This window comes from Chanodichthys erythropterus, chromosome 8 (genome assembly GCF_024489055.1).
Source record: "Chanodichthys erythropterus isolate Z2021 chromosome 8, ASM2448905v1, whole genome shotgun sequence".
Taxonomy (NCBI): domain Eukaryota; kingdom Metazoa; phylum Chordata; class Actinopteri; order Cypriniformes; family Xenocyprididae; genus Chanodichthys; species Chanodichthys erythropterus.
The window spans coordinates 15646303-15667076 of record NC_090228.1 but is presented as its reverse complement, the minus strand read 5'-3'; positions in this window follow the sequence as shown (position 1 = coordinate 15667076).

The following is a 20774-nucleotide window of genomic DNA, read 5'->3' as shown; positions in this document are numbered from 1 at the left end:
AAAATGTATGTATGCATGTATACACAGTCAAAGTGTCTGAATAATTTTTGGTTCCAAACTTTTATTAATTTTGGTAGTCCACTGTATGAATAGTTTTTGGGTATAATATGTCACAGTTTACTTAATGAACCATAGCGTCCACTGTAAAAAAATAAAAATAAAAAATGTCTGAATAATTTTTGGTTTGACTGTATTTTATTGCAGTGTGTGTGTGTGTGTGTGTGTGTGTGTATATATATATATATATATATATATATATATATATACATTTTTTTTTATATATATATATATTACACACAAACACACTCAGGGGCCCAAAAAAGTATTTGTTTGGACAAAGTGATGAAGCAATATACAGTTTTCCAATATTTTTCCAATTATTTTGAACCAAATGGTCTCAAGGTAATTTATCATGGATGTATGAAGTGTTTCCCACAGGTGTTTTATTGGTGTAGTTCATCATATTAACATCTGAACATGTTTCACAACTTTTGACAACCAGAAAGTGTCCAAGACTTTTTGTCTTCATTTTGACCAATATATCAATTGCTTCATAGTTTAAAAAATCTAACAAACTACATTTGGTTTAAAAAGGGTGTTTGTGCTGTATTGGATAAATAAAAAATTATTGAAATTAAATTTATTTGAAATTATTTCTGAAGTGTCAAATACGTTTTGAGTTTAATAAATATTTATTACTATAATAATAGTTAAGGTACAGATCAACTCTAGGCAGGCATACAGCTGGCAGAGATGGTCAACAACTCAACTTCTGACCTTGAGTTGTGCATCTCCCTGCACCTCATAAAGGGGAGGATGATATCACAGCACAAAACAAATGAGTGCCAGAGATGACCTCACGTGCTTTAGGATACGGGAGATTGTGTGGTGCTTCGTTTTTGTCTTCCACCATTTACTTCCACTTGCTGCGTTTGTGAGTAATTACAGAGTCCCAATCTCTGAGATCAGCTCTTAGTGCAAAGTTGTAATCACAAATCTCAATGCATGCAACAATAAGGCGCAGAACAGCCAAACTTCCCCTAGCCCTTTCAAACTAACACCACATTTCCAGGACAAAATTAGCTGAAGGCTAATTTAACAACCTTGCAGATAATGAGAGGAGAAGGATCGTAAAATCAGAAAATGTTTACAGCTGGCCCTATTAATAGATATTTTGCACAGCTCCGCACATGACCTCATATTTGGCCTTCCCATTGGGAATGAAACCTTTGTGAATCTCAATCTTATTTTGGAAATGCAACGTACCATCTGTTTTGCATTGTTATTAATTTGAGGGAGTTTTATGAGCCTCAGTGTGTTTTTTTGTTTCTCGGCCTCTCTTTGCCCAGCAGTCATGTGTTTTGGCTGTCCTCTGCTCAACTAAAAACCTGTGTCGGCCAGGCAGAGAAACAACCTCTGGCGGATAGTCGGTCTTAGTTGGCCCAAAATGTGTCCAAAAGAAGGATGTAAACAGTCACCTTTGCCAGCGGGTTTTTTTTTTTTTTTTTTTTTTTTTTGTGTTCTGGCTCTCAAAGCTCAACATCGTGCTGTGAACTTCGCATGCATGTGTGCTTTTGGTTTGCTCTCGGTGTTGTACTCGTGGGGTCAACCAAATTTTTTTCCCTCCCTTGTGCATTCACTCTTTTTATCTGTACCGATCAACAGGCTTTAATTTCTTTTATCTCATCCCATATTTTTAAAGGCAAAAGTGGGTGTAAGAGAGAGAAAAACGATTAGCTCTGATTCCTAAAGAGGTCATGAGTGCACTTTGTTTGCTTATAATATATATAAACACTCACTACATTTATATATATATATATATATATATATATATATATATATATATACACACACACACACACACACACACACAGTATCTCACAAAAGTGAGTACACCCCTCACATTTCAGCAACCATTTTATTATATGTTCTCAAGGGACAATACTATAGAAATGAAAATTGTATATACATTAGAGTAGACAGTGTGCAGCTTGTATAGCAGTACCGATTTACTGTCCTCTGAAAATAACAACATACAGCCATTATTGTCTAAATAACTGGCAACAAAAGTGAGTACAGTTCATGTCAAAACGGTGTCCAAAGTGTTAATATTTTGTGTGAGCACCATAGAGCTGCACAGTTTGTTGCTGGGATCCTCTTCCACTTCTCCATAATGACATCACAGAGCTGCTGGATGTTAGACACATGGACACCTTCCGCTTGAGGATGCCCCACAGGTTCTCAATAGGGTTCAGGTCTGGAGACGTACTTGGCCACTCTATCACCTTCAGCTTCCTCAGCAAGGCAGTTGTCATCTTGGCGGTGTGTTTGGGGTCATTATCATGCCGTTCGGCCCAGTTTCTGAAGGGAGGGCATCATGTTCTGCTTTAGAATGTCACAGTACATGTTGGAATCCATGTTTCCCCTCAATGAAGCAGAGCTCCCCAGTACCAGCAGCAATCATGCAGTCCCAGACTATGATGCTACAACCACGCTTGACTGTAGGCAAGACACAGTTTTCTTGGTACTCCTCACCAGGGCGTCACCACACATGCTGGACACCATCTGAGCCAAACAAGTTTATCTTAGTCTCATCAGACCACAGGACACAGTTCCAGTAATTCATGCTCTTGGACAGGTTGTCTTCAGCAAACTGTTTGTGGGCTTTCTTGTGAGCCAGCTTCAGAAGAGGCTTCCTTCTGGGACGACGTCCATGCAAACCGACTTGTTACAGTGTGGGGAGTATGGTCTGAGCACTGACAAGCTGACTTTTCGCTTCTGCAACCTCTAAAGCAATGCTGGCAGCACTCATGCATCTGTTTTTTGAAGCCAGCTTCTGCACCTGACGCACAGCACAAGGTCTCAATTTCTTTGCTTCAACTTCTTTGGCCTGTTCAGAGTGGAACCCGTCTTGGAAAACCTCTCTCTATGAACCTGGCCACTGTGCTGTAACTGTGTTACTGATCTTATAGTCTAGGCCATCTTTGTGTAGAGCAACAATTCTAATTCTCAAATCCTCAGAGAGTTCTTTGCCACTAAACATTCAGTGATCAGTATGAGAGAATTGTACTCAAAGCATCACATTTTAACTGCTCTAATACAAGATCCACACATTTGTATGGTCCTGTCAAGCAGACAAAAACATGAACATGATGAATAGGACATATGGCATTGCATGGTTAAACAAAATACAACGGTTATCACTTATACTCTCTTTTGTTGCCAGCTATTTTGACAATAATGGCTGCATGTTGAGTTATTTTCAGAGGACAGTGTATATATATATATATATATATTGTGTGTTTTCTATCTCAGCTAATGCTGTAAACTACATACAGGAAGCCCTTACTTGCACATTACTATAATATTTAAGGTTACAATTAACAAAAGAGCCCAAACTATTTACTCAGTTGCTATTTATTTTAAGATAATCAACATAAAACAAAACATGTAAATTGCAGATTTTTGCATTAAACCTAATTACAAAATGATTACTCCAATTCCTTTTTCGAAATATAATCATTTGCACAGTTACTGTCATAACTTTTCATGACAAATTTATTTAAACATATATTAAATAATTAAAGGTGCACTGTATACATTTTAAGATGATCTATTGACAGAAATGCAATATAATATACATAACTATGTTTTCAGTGGTGTATAAAGACCTTACATAATGAACCGTTATGTTTTTATTATCTTAGAATGAGCCATTTCTATCTACATACACCGCGGGTCCCCTTACATGTTAAATCACCATTTTGCGCCGGCATGTTTCTACAGCAGCCCTAAACGGACAAACTGCTCTACAGATCACGTTTCGTCATTATGTTGTTTTTCTTCTTATTTGTTGGTGTTTTTAGAGGCAGCTTACATCGTCACTATGTTGAATATGCACAAAATAGTAATAGTAACAGGCACCGTAGCTTCTCTATGTGATTCGAAAGGGAGGGGTGAGCGCCGTTGGTTGCAATTCGCAACCTCACTGCTAGATGCTGCTAAAATTTACACACTGCACCTTTCAGACATTACTAACAGGTAAAGTAAATATAATGAATATATAAGCTAATATTGTACACATATTGAGTGAAATGCTCCCCTCTAGAATTCATTTCTCTAGTAAACTAACATGCTGTGGACACTAAATGACTAGCCTGAAGTAAATGTAATGCTACGTGAGATATTATTCTCAAGCTGTTTTATTGATGTGTTTCTGCAGTTGAAACACTGGTTGAGAGATTACATGCATATCTAGATCTTCTGCACTTTTTCCTACTGTGGCGGTTAGCAAACAGTACCGTGACGTCCATACTGTATGGTTCGAGGCGAATACATGTACTGTTACAGCCCTAATATGCATATGTATGCTTTTGAAAAAAGCTTATTTATGACTGTATTGACCATATTTATTAAATTCACCACAAATCCCGCCGTTTGTTGAGAAGGGGTGCTGTCTTGGGTCAGGGTTATTTTCACAACAGTGCAGCCAATTAAAGCTATACACAATTTTGTTCTCCCAGTACAAAATAATGCAAGTACATCCTAAAAGAGTCACCAGAATTAATGCAAATCCTGAAACTATCAGCATGAGGTGTGACTACCCATAATAGTACAAAGTGACTTTGTACCTAATAACAAACGACCTCTGGTCAGATAGCAGAGGACAGCTGACAACAATGCAAATAACTAGCCAATTATCCTAATTTAAACCTGTGTCTATGGTTTCACACAGTTTGACTTCACTTTCCAGTTAGTGTTACTGCAGCATGTCAGACACGGTTCTAGCGGTGTGGCTGGAGGAAATCTCAGAGGTCAAAGACCATTCAAGGGTCAAGCTGTCTCTCTCTTGTAGGAATTAACAGACACTCTCTGAGGTGACAAACTGCTACTGCTTACAGAGGGACAACTGGCTGAAGGTCAGAGTGTATCTGACCTGTTTGAATCACCAGAGGGTAAATGTTTTCTTTTCACTCAATAGAAAGGCTTCAAGAGAAGTTTATGGTGAAATATTAGCTGCTGTAGACCTTTTACATTACCAATTTTACATTAGTTTATTGTTTGTTTATTTGGTTGTTTTTTTAAGTTTTAAACCTTTTTTTTTTTTTTTGCTAAATGCAACAAAGACAACAAAAGGTATTAAGTAAAAAATAAGTTTTATGCCAGTTTACTGAGGTGTCTCAAGAACAATTATGAAAGGAAAATATATTACACATGTAGCTAATAAAGTTGAGCTTTGAGTAACAGTGTATTGATTAATACATTTCAAACAAACAACTAAAAACCATACAGAACTAGATTTTCACACCTCAGGGCCCTCAAGCTGTTTTTTTCTGTCAACAAGGCTAATACAGTATTTCTCATTGGATCTCCTCAATCCAGTTAGTGGTGGTAAAATCAGGAGAAAGCTCCTGGATGGTCAGCTGATTTGTAACTATGCTAATATTTAACAAATATGGTGTTTCAGAATGACTGTCTACGTGGAAGACGTGTAGGGGTTAAATTAAGTAGAATTTGTATTTTACACCCACTGCTGCAGTTCTCAGATCTCTACACCTACACAAGAGGTCACAAACAAATGTAAGCACATGATGACACACTCTTTTCAGCATAGTGCTTCATACTCTTCTGCGAAATCTAGTGTAGCCATCCTATGTCTTACACTGACACTCAAATTAAGTGTTGTGCTTAATTTAGAAGTGATTAGCAAAACCTTTGTGGCCTTTTTCTCTTTTATGCTACTTAAAATAATGCAAGTTTAGTAGCTCAAGATTCACATTCTAGTTTGAACTCCACATGTGCTAATTAAGTTAACACTTTACTGCAGCCTCCTACGCAGGGTGAAATGAAACGCTCAATGCCAGATCTGTAAAATGCCACATGTAGGAGTAAAGAGAGATGTAGAATCAAGATACTTAAAGAGTAGTTCACCCAAAAAAGAAAATCATTTACTCACGCTCATGTTGCTCCTAACATGCAAGTCTTTTTGCTGTGGAGATGTTTAGAGAAATGTCCATGATGGTCAAAAAATTAACAAAGACATAAACAGTCCTTATTCACTGATAATCTTCACTGCTGCAGATATCACATTTGCACATATTCAAATAAGGCACATCAAACATGTTACTCAAAGTTCTCCAGACAAAGCTATCGTATTACTTAGGAAGACTTAGATTATACAGAACAAGTCGCATTAACTACTTTTTGATGGTGCATGACAGTCCCTAACAATGGCGGCTTGTGGATTTTAAGATAGAGAAGGCTCACTAATTGTAGCGGTCTGGGGATTTAAAAAAAATATTAACTGCTTTAAAATGGCTTTCTTGGTCACTTTTAGACATAAAATGTAAAAAAATCCAAAAAACACACAGATACATATCCAGCAAGAAACAACGCTATCTCATGACCAATTCCTATGTATTTTACAAGGTAGATTTGTCCAAACCCCAGTGACGGAAGGTTTAGATAATTGGTCATTCGTACGAATTCATACAAATTTGGCAAGTCGTAAAACACATGAATTGAGTGAGGTCCTACGAATTCATACGAATTAGCCAGCTCTTAATATTCATACGAATTGCCGTGAGATCAGGTTGGCAAGAAAATATAAATCACTCACCTAGCCTATCATTTAAAGAAAAAAATCAATGCTTCTGTCCTTTTAAATGTCCGTGTTAAAAAAAGCACGTTAGGCTTTTTAGTGAAGCTGATAGCTTTAGCTTATATCCAACTTAGGCTTGGGTCTTCCTTAATTTTTAATTTGTAGTTGCTGCTTGAATGGTATCTTGGCAAATTTGTTGGCGATCAAATAATATTCAATATCTCTACTCTTCATAATTAAGGTAGTAGATTATCAGCGGGAGCAGTTCAAACTAATATCACATAATCTCGGTGATAATTGGTTGATATACCAAGGGAGGTTAGCCTCCTCAGCAATGTATTATTTCTCAACACTCTTATCGCTCAGAGTGAAATACTCAATAGTGATTGGCTATTTTTATTATTCACCAAAAGAGGCAAAAGTCTCTACCTATGGATTTACCTCCCCCTCCCCTTGTCTATCCTCTCAGACTAGCCTTAAATGTGCTCTAAATTTTTAGTTTGGTATTGATCGACATCCCAGAAGCCTTTCAATCTCAAAGGGCTGCCTTCAAATCTTGTTTGAAGATAACTGGTCTCTTTTAAGCATAGCGTCGGATCGGTGAAAGAGTAGGACTATTTGGCTTCAAAGCAGCATAAAAAGAACAACTTTGCCTTGGGTTATCTGATTACTCTGCTTGCTGCACAAACACACAGGAGTCTTTTAAAATGCAGACACATCACCCACCACAGAAGGCCTTCGTCTAAAGCAGCCGCAGACAAACTCTGCAAAGCCTGGTGAACACCTACATCTAACAGAAACCACAGATGTCTGTCTCACTGCTAAACCGCAGCTCAAACGTCATGCCCAACACTGTGTAGCGGCCCATGGTAGCCAGTGAGAATGATAATGACTCTCTATGGATGTGCAAAACTACATATTTTCAAACGAGAATACATACGAGAGTCAGAGGGTTGTCTGAACAACTAGTGTATTATTTGGACCTATTTGTATAAATAGGCAGGTTACAGGTTCACTTTGCCCCCAAATAGTCCACGAGATGTGTTTTTATAAATGTCACTATTATTAACTTGACACACAGTTTTAAAGTAATGTTTGGATAGAAATTAATTTTACATCATTGCTCATGGCATGAAATGCTCAAAAAAGCAATCAAAGATGTCTGTTTGCTTGTGTAGCTGTGGTGCTTTAAAAGGGATGAAAAGACGCAACTTCTCTGAGAGGGTTTTGTCTAACAGCACATTAAAGTACCAACAGTACTCAACCACTGTTACTCGATATCATTATCATTTCTAATGTAAAACAAACTAATTACATTGATGTAGGTGTATCGAGACTTTAAAAGGCACAATATGTACGATTTTTAGATTAAAATATCCAAAAACCACTATAACAATGTTATATTTTGTTGACTTGTGTACTTATATGATCCCAAACCATATTTCCAATAATGTTAAATCTTGAGAAATCAGGACATGGACCGTGTCACTGCGTCACCTGTAAAGGATATCATATCCGCGCTACTCTCGATTTCCAGTTTTACTAATATCGATCTAGATAGCGAATGCACAGACTAACTTTATAACTTTCAACACACTTAAATGTATTTAATATGATTGTTTTAACCATGTCAAACAGCGCTGCATTACTGGAAGTGGCTGACTGAAGCATAAGCATAATAAAAGCTTAGCTGGGCTCGAGATTCGCCTTGTATCGCAGGTGTCTTTCATTAGCATTTGCTCCAGCTGCCTCGTTCCGCACCCATGGCTCTCGACCCGTCCTGCTTCACCACGGTAACATTAATAAAATTTAGCTAATCCGTGAACGTGATTTCTGCCCGAGTCAGATTCCTTTCCATCAGCCGTGGAGGTAAAGACAACAACTACCACGATTCCACGCTCATTTACGGTGTCATTAAGCTACGCCTTTGTTTTGTATAAGCGACCTCTAGTGGCAAAAATTACATATTGTGCCTTTAAAACTGTTTAGTTATTTTAACAAAATATACATGCCAAATTAAAAAAAATATATATATATTAGACCATATTCATTCAAAGTGAACGAAAGCACTGCTGAACATGAAGGTTCCGCATATTTTGTAACAGGATCTTGAGAGACTAGGGTGTGAGACGCTTGTGTTTAGGCTGCTGAGCCATCAAGGGGAAAGAAACCACCACTATGAAGCATCCGACACGCTTAACATCTCTCTCTCAATCTAAAAATTGCTAAAATACCTGTGTAATTTCGAATGTCATTTCAACTTTGATGTGGAGAATGTTTAGAAGGCACTAATCACAGTGGTAGAAAAAGACAAACTTTTGTACAGCACACGCACCCGGCGTATTCGTGGGAAGACAGACATCATATCAAAGACTAGACCTGCTCTTCCCACAAAACTCATTTGAAGAAGAGAGAGAGAGAATGTGTGTATTCAGGCATAGTGGAACCCACTCAAATACAGCCCAAACAAAATGACCTTTGACATTTTACAGCCTATATCATGATAATGATATATAACAACAGGCCTGCAGGCTTGGGCGTGGTGTGTTTAACTTTAAATGTCTTCAAGGCTTTCTAAATACATATTCACTCTTTAAATATTTGGATTTCCAGAAACCAAAACTGAAACGTACCTAGACGATTGCACTTTACAAAAAAAAAATCCAACAAGGAATATTATAAGGAATGAATCACACAAGCGATAAAATCAATAAAAGTAATGCAATAAAATCAGTGATAAACATCCCAGGACATCCTAGGAACCACACTCCAACACCCCTAAAACCAACTTTAATAGCCCGAATTTTGCATGGTCAAGCACCACAAATCCAGTTCACACTCATTGACTTCTTGAAAGCACTTCTGATGTTTGGGCACATTGATAAATTCATTTTTTGTTTTACACAGTGTAGAGGAATTTATCCTGATTTCAAACATCAAGTCACTCAAGTCAGAAGTTTTTTCTCACATTTCTTGACCTGAGTGGACTCAAGTCTCCAATGCGGAGTGCTGCCCTCTTTTGGAGGTGAAGGGGACTGTATTTCTGACAACATCTCTGGAATATCAGACCATACGAGAGGAGATCTGCAACCGTAGCGTGTGTCAGAATGACGAAGGCATTCCTCCCTGAAATCTACCTTATCTGCGGGCTGGGGCGATAACAGGTCGTAATTACGGTTCAGCCCAGGGTGGTGCAGCTAATGTCATTCATGGCTTGAGCACAGGATTCTCATAGCAAATAGAGGTGTTTTTTTTTTTCTCTGCGGCCTGGCTGAGTAAATAGATGAATGTCCCTGAATAGAGACCAGATATATGAAACCACAGTCTCCCTTTTCATTGCGTGGAAGAACATGGGGTTAGCTGCCAAAGGAACAAAAATACTACCAGCTTGTGGAATGTCTTGGCATTGGCGAATAGAGAAGCAAACTCATTATGAAAGAGAGAGAGAGGGAGAAAGAGAGAGAGAGGAAGTGGAAAAAATCCCCTCAGGATAAAACGCCAACAGCCTCAAATCAAACTCCGGTGCAAGAGAAACACTGAGAAAATATCTCATGGAAAGCGTGAAGTTCACCTAGCTACAAGTCAGCTGATTCGACATTTAAAATTTCTCCAATTCAACCCACTCCAATTCTTTCAATATAAATCGTTCCTTAAACTGTTTAGTTCTTGTTTCTTTCTGACTAAAATGAATTTTGACCTTAGAAAGCATTAAAGAAAACACACTGAGGCTTAATCAGATAGGTCTAATCCCTGCCATGATTATGAATGAAATATTATTGCAAAACTGTGACACTGTGCTATACTAATAATTACAAACGGCACATAAAAATTCCTCCATTTTACGCAAACAACACAACAACAAGGCGGCGATCAATCAACTCGCCAGGATCTCCAGGCTGGACAAGCCTGGGCTTTGTTGCTTTTGTTTACGAACATGTTTGCACTTGTTCAGAGAGACTGTGGCGGAAAGGCTGGGTGATGGACGGCCAATTACCTTCAGCCTCTCATCCTGTCACAGTCTGAGGTGAACCACATGACCTTTGAAGAGGCTTGTCACCCAGGGAGGCCATTGTTTCTTTTGGATGTTTCACACCAGAGAAAATTGCAAATGTTTTTCGCCCCCCTTCTAACAGCCCTTGAAGGGCTTCAAAGGGAGAAGTGCTGTCATATTTCCATACACTGGTCTACGTCAAGCTTTCATCAAATCTTTACACTTTTCTTACATCTTCATGACAATGCAAAATTCCCTGCTTCTTCCCCGTTCTCGTGCGGGAATACCAGAGAGTGAAAGTGCAACTAAAGTGCAATAGTCCACGTATACACTTCTGATAAATCACTCTTCTTCTAAGTGCTTAATTCCATCTGGTAAACACAAAGATTGGTTATTTACAGAACTGGCAACCACATTCTGAAACTGATTCACTTCTTAAAGATTTATATGAAATCAATGGAGTGTGGAGCAAGACATTGAAACTTTAGCATGTGTTAAGCAGGGCGCTTCAAGCATCAAAATTGTTAGTTTAATAAATGTGGACACAATGTTAGCTTGCTTTATCATGTGCCCAATGGCAAATAAATAATGGCCGTTATAGCTGGCATTATTTGTTGAGATCAACATTTTTATCTTACGTATTATCCATCACCTTCATAACTGCAACAGTGGAGGGAAAAAAGCGATTTGATTGAATGTGTAGTTCTCCTCCAGATTTACTAGGTGCAGTTTTACGTCAGCAGATGCAATATGACAACTCATTTCCCTTTTAGTCTCATAGGGTTCACTTGAGGATCTAGAGTGGAAAAATACAGAATGCGTCCAAGAACGAAGAACCTCCTTTTTCAAAAATAAAAAACGATGGTAAAAATATTGCTGCAAGCTTGTGGTCGCTTACTATACTGAAGGGTGTTGCCCCGACACGGGGTGAAAAAAAGGTTGGCGATCCCTACAGGGTACATATAATTAAACTGTCTTTTACTACGTAGTACTGCGATACGGCTTCAAGATCATACCTGCACAGTCAGATCCGCAATGCCTGAATGAATGCTATTTTACTCTCGACTCCTTATTCAGTCCAAACTGTATTTAAAGACGTTCTGCGAGCGGGAGGAGCTAAAAATGTCCCGTTTACCCTCTGAAAATAAAATCCAACAGAGCTTGAAATCCAAAAATACATTAGCTGAAAAGACTTCACAGGGAGGGCGCTAAGCAAACAAACAGAACTGGAGTAATGTAGATGGGGTGAAAGACAAGAGGGGAGTAAAGAGGCCTTGCTTACAAAGAAAAATAAATCACACAACATTTCAAAACACAACAGAAGAGGGCCTTTTATTTGGCTGCTTTGATTTTACGGCCACAGTTTTCTCTGTGTCAGCAGGGATGCGGCACTTTGGTGACAAACACGCCTCAGAGCCGCCTGAACAAAACCATTAAAACCAAAACCTCTCGAAATCTGGATCGTGTTGTGTTGAACAGATGAATTTGCGATCCCTGTACAGCTGACTTTGCCTGCTCTTGGCTTTATCCTTGGCTTTTGGAGACCTAAATTAGAGACAGGCAGCAGACTCTGTGCTAAGGGTCCGGCCAAAGCCTGAGGCGATATGGGGGACAAGAATATTCCAAAAAAGCGTCAGATGAAAGGGCAGCGTTCCTGTTTATGGAGGGTCTCTTTCAGAAGGCTCAAGAGCTGCTTATAAACTCCCACTAATTCAATTAAGCGGCATTACAGCAGGCTGACTGGAGCCTCACGTGAAGAGAGACACGAGCAGAGAGGGAAAAACAATGAGTACAATGGCAGGGAGGGGGTGTTTTATGTTGCTCTCTTTCTCCCTTTCTATATCTAAAGAAGATTTCCTAGTATCTAAACTACAGAGGCTGAGACACGAATGAGGCTTCAAAGGATTAATTCACCAAAAAATAAATTTGGTAACACTTTACGTAAAGCCTCAATTATAAAAGTATTTTTAATGCATTAATTTTTCCTTATGGTCTCATGAATAATTGTAACCACAGTTATAATACATTATAATACTTATGTTATGCCTTTAGAAAGTATAATGCATTAAAACTCACGACAATCAACCAATTTCAGATGTAACAAGAAATCTGAAAATATTATAATGCATTATAACATTGGTTACAATTATTTATGAAAAGATACAATATATTATAATGTACATTATGAATACCTTTATAATGGCTTTAAGTAAAGTGTTTCCTCAAATTCAATTCAACAACAAAAAAAGGAGATGTTAAGCATGCTGCTCTTTTTCATATTATGAAAGTAAATGGTGTCAAGCTCTAAAAATGACACCAAGCTCAAATGAAAGGATCATAAAATTAACCACTCCATATAACCTATTCCAAATCTTTAGAAGCCAACTGATTACAAGTTCCCATTTTAAGAAAAACAACCCTTCTAATGTATTTGTGCAATTTTGAATATGCACATATTCATTGCTTTTGCTTACGAGATAATCAGGAACCAATTATGTTGGGTATCATTAATATGTAAACTGGCTTGACACATCCTGATATGCCATATGTGAATATACAAAGGTGAATGAAATTGAACTTGATTGCTACGGCAGATGAGATTATCAGTAAATAAGTTGCATTTATTTTCTTTTTTTCCCCTCAAACAAGGCTATTGTGTGAAGTCAAAAGACTTGAAATATAGTTTATATGTCATGTAACTACTTTTATGGTGGTTTTTATGTTCATTGAAAAGATTAGCATAAACATTGTTAAACTTCTTTTGTGTTCCATGGAAGAAAGTCAGTCATACAGTTTGGAACCACATGGGTGACCTTTAAAGTTATGAGGTTTAACCTGAATAGATGCAATATAATGCTTTAAATACTGCATGATCTACTGTGTGTATTCTGTTGAACAAATTCTTTTTACAGTGACATTTTAAAAGCATCATTATGCTTAGGACTATAAAAACTTTCATCAATTTTTTTTTAGTTGACGTTTTCTAGCCATTACCATACAGCTTTTCACGACCCTTGATGCGTTAGGTGCATTTTGTGATTATCACACGAATGGTACATTTCACACTAAAAACGGAAGAAGAGTTGGTGTGTGAGAACAGTGTGTAGGTGTTCACAGAGATGTTTGGTGCACCGTGTCACTGTCACTGTTATTTACTGTAGGTACACAGCCTCAGGTAGTACTTTTTATTTCCAGCATTCCTTCCTCTTTAAGCCTTCACCACGCTTCAGAACAAATCTTTGGCTCTTACTTAATCACATTTTTTTGCAGTAGGACATGCCCCCTAAAACCACTATCTTAGTATAAGGGCCCCTATTATGCTCATTTACAGGTTCATAATTTTGTTTATGAGGTCTACTAGAATCCATTTTGCATCATTTAATGTTAAAAAAAAAAAAAAAACTCATTTTAAAATGACTACATTTAAAAAAATATTTTTTCCTATAATTTACATTGTTGCAGCATGTTTTCGCCCTCTGTCTGAACGCTGTTTTAGTTTCGCCTTCCGAAAAGCACAGTCTGCTCTGATTGGTCAGACGGCCTAGTCTGATAATGACAATCGAGAAGAACAAGCTGATCAATCTGAACCACCTTCAAAAGCACGACTTGCGCAGGAAGTAGTCATTCTTTATTTTATACCTCTCCTACATTCCAGATGTTATAGCTGACATTTACTGTATAACATCTGACCTGCATGGTTCAGAAAACATATTTGTCGTTAGACAAATGGTGAGAACACAACACAAAAGGTTGTGGTTGTACTGCTCAGAAACAGTGTTAAAAAGTTCATCCGCCTTAGAAAGGCATAAAAAAAAATTGCGGTGGAAAAAACAGCATCTCATGGACATGGTGACAACACTACTAATGCAACTCAACCAAGCCTCACCCCTTTTTGTGTGTATGCCTTGGGCGGGAATTATTTAAATTAGGAATATTGTGACGTGTATATGTTCCCAGAAAAAATCTCAGGACTACAAATGGAGGCATTTCAAGAAGTCCAGAAACAGTGCTTACTGATAAAGAGAATAACCCTTTGCAGTGGACTTTGTGCTTTGTAAGCTTTTAATGCTCAAACAGAAACACTAAAAAAAGTAGAAAATGTAAAATAATTAAAAAAAAATAAATAAAGCATACTAGGTCATCTTTAAATACTGTAAAAGTTGTGATGCACACAGACCTGACTTGACCCAAGAAGCCTATTGAATTAGCCAACTTCAAACAATCACAAATGTTGCCTACTGTGTTGGGTCTCAATACTTTTTAGCAGTTCATGCCATGAGCTCTGTGTTACACTGTTAAATTGACAGCACTATGAACAATGTAAAATACCTAATCACATCTGATGTGCTTGTACTGATATGATATCTATTTGACTCAAGTCAGACTAGTAATACTGTAAATTAGTATTAAGTACTTCATTTCTTTTTAGCACACTTATTATGAAGAATACAAGCTTTAAAAAAAAAAGACTCTCTGGAGAGATCCTTTGCAAACATGAGTGCTTGCTCAGATCCATTATACGTGACAGAGATTTGATCTCATAATATCTAGCAAATAACACTTATTATGCTGACATGTGGTAACTGGAACAGAAACTGGGCAAAGGACCAGAATGTTTCCTGTAGTAGATGCATTCCTTACAGAGTACCCATAAAATCCTTATCATTCGCCTAGCACATTAATGGCATATAGATGTGTAAAACACTGGCTTCGTGCCCATTCACTGACAGTTTGTGCAAGTGATAAAACCTGAATTAGCCCATACTCACGCACACAACACACAGGGGTTCGGCAGAGAGCGTCAGCACAGCTTCTAAACTACAGTAAAATAACTAAATATTATTATTATTGTTAATCAGGCCAATAGGAGTGTGAATCTTTTATTTAGTTTCATTTTAAATTCAGGGAGTCACGCTGATTCCAAAATGATTTTAAATTTTTTAGCTACAGCTCCGGGCTCTGTGGATTTCATTGTGTAAATGAATTACCACATCGGACCTTAAACTATTTGTTTTTGGTGGATCTGCATGAGAATGACTGAGAACTTTTGAGTGTCTAACACATTGTGATTCCTTTGTAAATACCTTTTGATTCCCTTTAAATACATGATGCAGAACGTGGGTTGAATGTTGCCTTTAAGATGTCGTAAAATAAAGCCTATTGAGCCCGTCCTTGGCTGGTAAACGCTTTTGAAGGCTCTTGGGTTTGTTTTCACATTGTATGAGCACCATTTCATAGTTCATATGTCATTGCAGATGTGCATGTTGCACTCTACATAACACTTATCTACAAGAGTAATGTGTCTTGCAAATGCTTTCATTCAAAAGAAATAATAAATAAGTAAAATTGATTATTCAAATGTGTATTATTATAAGAATTGTCCTCACGCCTACAGCCCAAAGGAGGAAAAAAAAATGTCTTTGGTATCATATTTAGCACCCATTATCAGAAAAGCAGCTGATTCCAGTTTACAACGGACATTAAATATTTGCTGGCTGTTATCATGACACTCTTCCGTCTGGGCCAAGGTTGCAGACAGAGAGGAGACTCTAAATGATTTTATGATTATACTTGGAGCACACACCTGCATTAAACCTGGCAAATAACAGACAGTAAAGCTTAGGAGTCATGCAATGCTGACTGGAGGAGTCTGACTTTTCCCTAAACTAGGGAAGTGCATTAGCAGATACAGGCTCACTCTGCGTGCAAGCAGACCACAGGAGACCAGAGGCCCAGATAAGATTACTGCTCTTGTGAGCGGTGTGGGGCAAATGGGGGCAAATCTCTGAGCAGAGCCAAATTTTGTGAGGTAAGTACTCGGGCTTTATCTGCTGTTTCACCATTGAAACATATATAAGCTCTGTTCCAAAATCTAGTGAGTTGCCTCACTGCCTGCATAGGCAGCATTTAGGAATACTCTATACAGGCAAAAACTTCACTAACCACACAAACAATGTTCTAATTCGCAATTGATTTCAACAGTGTGCAACAGTCCCGGCCAACTTTTCAATGGCCTTGGTTCTGGAAATATTTTTTCCCTTAATAGTTTCCCATAGTGATTTTAAAATAGTCTTGTTTAAAGGGGTCATATAATGCCACTTTTACAAGATGTAAAATAAGTCTCTGATGAGTGTGTATGTGAAGTTTTAGCTCAAAATACCCTACAGATAATTTTTTATAGCATATTAAATTTGTCACGTTTTGAGGGTGAGCAAAAACACTCAGTTTTTGTGTGTGTCCCTTTAAATGCAAATGAGCTGCTCCCAAGAAGAGGGCTGAGTTTCAAGAGCTCGTGTTAGCAGCGCTAATTACCTTAGACTTAAAATGTCAGAAACTGTTCAGCCTTTTATGTTCAAACCAGAGTGGGACAATGAGGGAGAGACTCAAGAAGAAGTGACAACATTTAGAACTCAACAAGACGTTTCTGAATGGTTAGTTGATTGATTTATGTAGCTGATGTGAAGATAACTACCTTAAAGTCATTGATTAGCATATTCTATCATCTCAATCTATAAATCGCTCATGTGGGGACTGTTGTAAGATGCCCACAGAGTCAGAGAATATATGCTGCATAGAACAGGTATAGTTTAGTTTAATTACGGTTATAATTTGTCATGTTGTCATCTTGCTTTTATGACATGCTATTGCATTTGTGTTATGTACTGTATTGCAATAACATGGCCTCACCCCTTTCTTGCGTGTTCTTGGGGTCAGGGTTTATGTAAATTTTAGAGTTAGTGATTTCACTAACCCAGGAAGAGAATCTGGAACAATCTCTGTGCGTAAGGGTCAAGACCGGGAAACCAGCATCACATACAGGAATGCTACTGTAATGGAAATCACAACATGGGCTCAGGAATACTTCCAGAAAACATTGTCGGTGAACACAATCCACCGTGCCATTCGCCGTTGCCGGCTAAAACTCTATAGGTCAAAAAAGTAGCCATATCTAAACATGATCCAGAAGCGCAGGTGTTTTCTCTGGTCCAAGTCTTATTTAAAGGGCACCTATTATGCAAAATTCACTTTTACATGGTGTTTGACCATAAATGTGTGTTGGCAGTGTGTGAGCAAAACCACCCTAGAATGAGAAAAATCCACCCAGTGTTTTTTTTACAATCTCAATAATTCATAAGCACTGTCTCAGAACGCCCTGTTCTAAGATTGCTCTCACTGTGACGTAGAATTGCACTAAGCCCCACCCACATGATTTGATTGACAATCTGGTTTTGGCATAGACTCCGCCCTCGGTGATCTGTCAACCATCCTCCATTGTTTCAATGACAGCCGGTAATGTCTCCTAAGAAACATAAGTTTTCTGTTGTGGGATGTAATCATGAACAAAGTAGTTTTCACTTACTTCCGACATCAGAGCCACTGAAAACGCAGTGGATGGATTTTATTTACGAAGGAAAGGTGCCACTCAAAATTCCAAAATACGTTTATGTTTGCGCGAATCATTTTTTGACTGTCTGTTTTGAGAACGAGGGTCAATTCAAAGCAGGTCTTGCTTCAAAGTTAATCCTCAAGTGTGGATCATTGCCTACTGTTCGCGTTCTAACGTCACCTCCAGAAGAAGTAAGTGTATTTAATGTTTTTTGATCAAATAGTCATTTCAGTCGATGTCAGCCAATTCATTAACAAATGCGTCTAAAGTTGTTGTCGTCGTCGTAAAATGTCTGTATATATAACTTAAACGTTGTTTGTATAGTGTGTATGTTACGTTCTTAGCAAACGTTATCACAGTGTGTGTATGTTGCACATCCATAATTGCAAAGGGGATGCGATTAAAACTCTATAAGTACATAAATGTATCAAATAACCATTCAGAGACGTCCTGCTCCATTCTCAATTGTGTTTCTTCTGCCGGAGTCTCTTCATCATCTAGGTCTGATTCCAGTTCAAACATGTACGGCTGAAAGCCATACAAAACAGCGGGTCTCTCACTCTCAGCCATTCTGCTTCTACCGACTGTTTATTGCCATAGGTATGCAAGTTACGCCCTCATCCAAAGACAGGGCGGGGATATGCAGCTCATTTATATTTAAGGTGGTACACACCAAAACAGCTCTTTTTAAAACAGGCCCCAAAAATGACATTTTCAAATGGTTATAATAAATTAACTGTGGGTTTTTTTGTGCTGAAACTTCACAAATACATTCTGGGGACACCCAAGACCAATATTACATCTTGTAAAAAGGGGCATAATAGGTGCCCTTTAAAATGGACTGTGGCAAAGTGGAAAACTGTTTTGTGGTCAGACAAATCAAAATTTGAAGTTCTTTTTGGAAAACTGGGACGCCATGTCATCCGGACTAAAGAGGACAAGGACAACCCAAGTTGTTATCAGCGCTCAGTTCAGAAGCCTGCATCTCTGATGGTATGGGGTTGCATGAGTGCGTGTGGCATGGGCAGCTTACACATCTGGAAAGGCACCATCAATGCTGAAAGGTATATCCAAGTTCTAGAACAACATATGCTCCCATCCAGACGTCGTCTCTTTCAGGGAAGACCTTGCATTTTCCAACATGACAATGCCAGACCACATACTGCATCAATTACATCATCATGGCTGCGTAGAAGAACGATCTAGGTACTGAAATGGCCAGCCTGCAGTCCAGATCTTCCACCCATAGAAAACATTTGGCGCATCATAAAGAGGAAGATGCGACAAAGAAGACCTAAGACAGTTGAGCAACTAGAAGCCTGTAGAAGAATGGGACAACTAGAACTAGAAGAATGGGACAACATTCCTATTCCTAAACTTGAGCAACTTGTCTCCTCAGTCCCCAGACGTTTGCAGACTTTTATAAAAAGAAGAGGGGATGCCACACAGTGGTAAACATGGCCTTGTCCCAACTTTTTTGAGATGTTTTGATGCCATGAAATTTAAAATCAACTTATTTTTCCCTTAAAATGATACATTTTCTCAGTTTAAACATTTGCTATGTCATCTATGTTGTATTCTGAATAAAATATTGAAATTTGAAACTTCCACATCATTGCATTCTGTTTTTATTCACAATTTGTACAGTGTCCCAACGTTTTTGGAAACAGGTTTGTAGTTTGAGAGCATAGGAAAACTGACTCCATGTCATTGGCAGTGCTTCATAGGATAGTAAAATGTCCATCGAATGCGCACTTTCGCATACTGTTTTTTGAATATTATGTATTAGGACATACTTCTCTACAATGAATTCTGCAGTTGAACTTGATTATTATGAAAAAGTTGAAATAATGTGTGCTGATGGCTTCAACAAAAGCATATACCATCAATTAACAGCCTTGTATCTCTCAGCAGGTCTGTCTTTAAAGGTTTATAAGTTCTCGTTAAAAAACAATTTCCATATGGAGAAAATGAATGGGATTTTTACTTCCAGAACCCAAGTGTTGCACTCTATATGTTGCTAAGGTAATGGCATTACATTAAACGCCAGTACTGGGTAAAATAGAATATTGTGGATTGCACTGCATTCTGGAATGAACTTTTTGTTTTTATTCTTTTCAATGTTGTATTAAGAAAAAGCATATTTACTCCTATCCTTGGATTTATTTTTTCACTATTGCAATGAATTATTGGACTGACTGTTTTAGCCAATATGCCTCGGCCACAAACTATGATTTGCTGCTTCCCATTTCTATTCTGAAGGAGGTGGCATGAGAGGACATGAGAGTCTTTTTTTTTTTTTTTTTTTTTTTTAAAGTTAAGACTAAAAGCTACAAAACTCAAATTCCGATTGGGGTCTGGGGACTTTGCCAGGTAATATTAACAACATTCTGGTAGATCAGATGATAGTTGATATTTCCATCTGACCTAGAACCAGTAGTGTCTTTTATTATTGTGGCTTAAAAAAAAAAAAAACGATCTGAACACAGAGACAGTCCTACATGATTTTTTTATGGTGAGTCATTAATGTTCCAGCCCTCAAACCAAAGAGCAGTCTTATGAAGTGGGTGTTGACCATCAGTTCACATTTGACTCAAATGGGACAGTGAGAACATCCCATAATGATCGGAGATTAAGTGACAGTTCCGATTCTGAGGATAATTGACCTCATAGAAGACATTTATGGGTGTCCATCTTCTCAAGGGTGCCATTAGAGGAGGGTGGAGAAAAGAGTGGTTGAAACTTTCCACAACAAAAAAGATGAAAGAAGGGGAACGGTTAAATTGGTTACTATA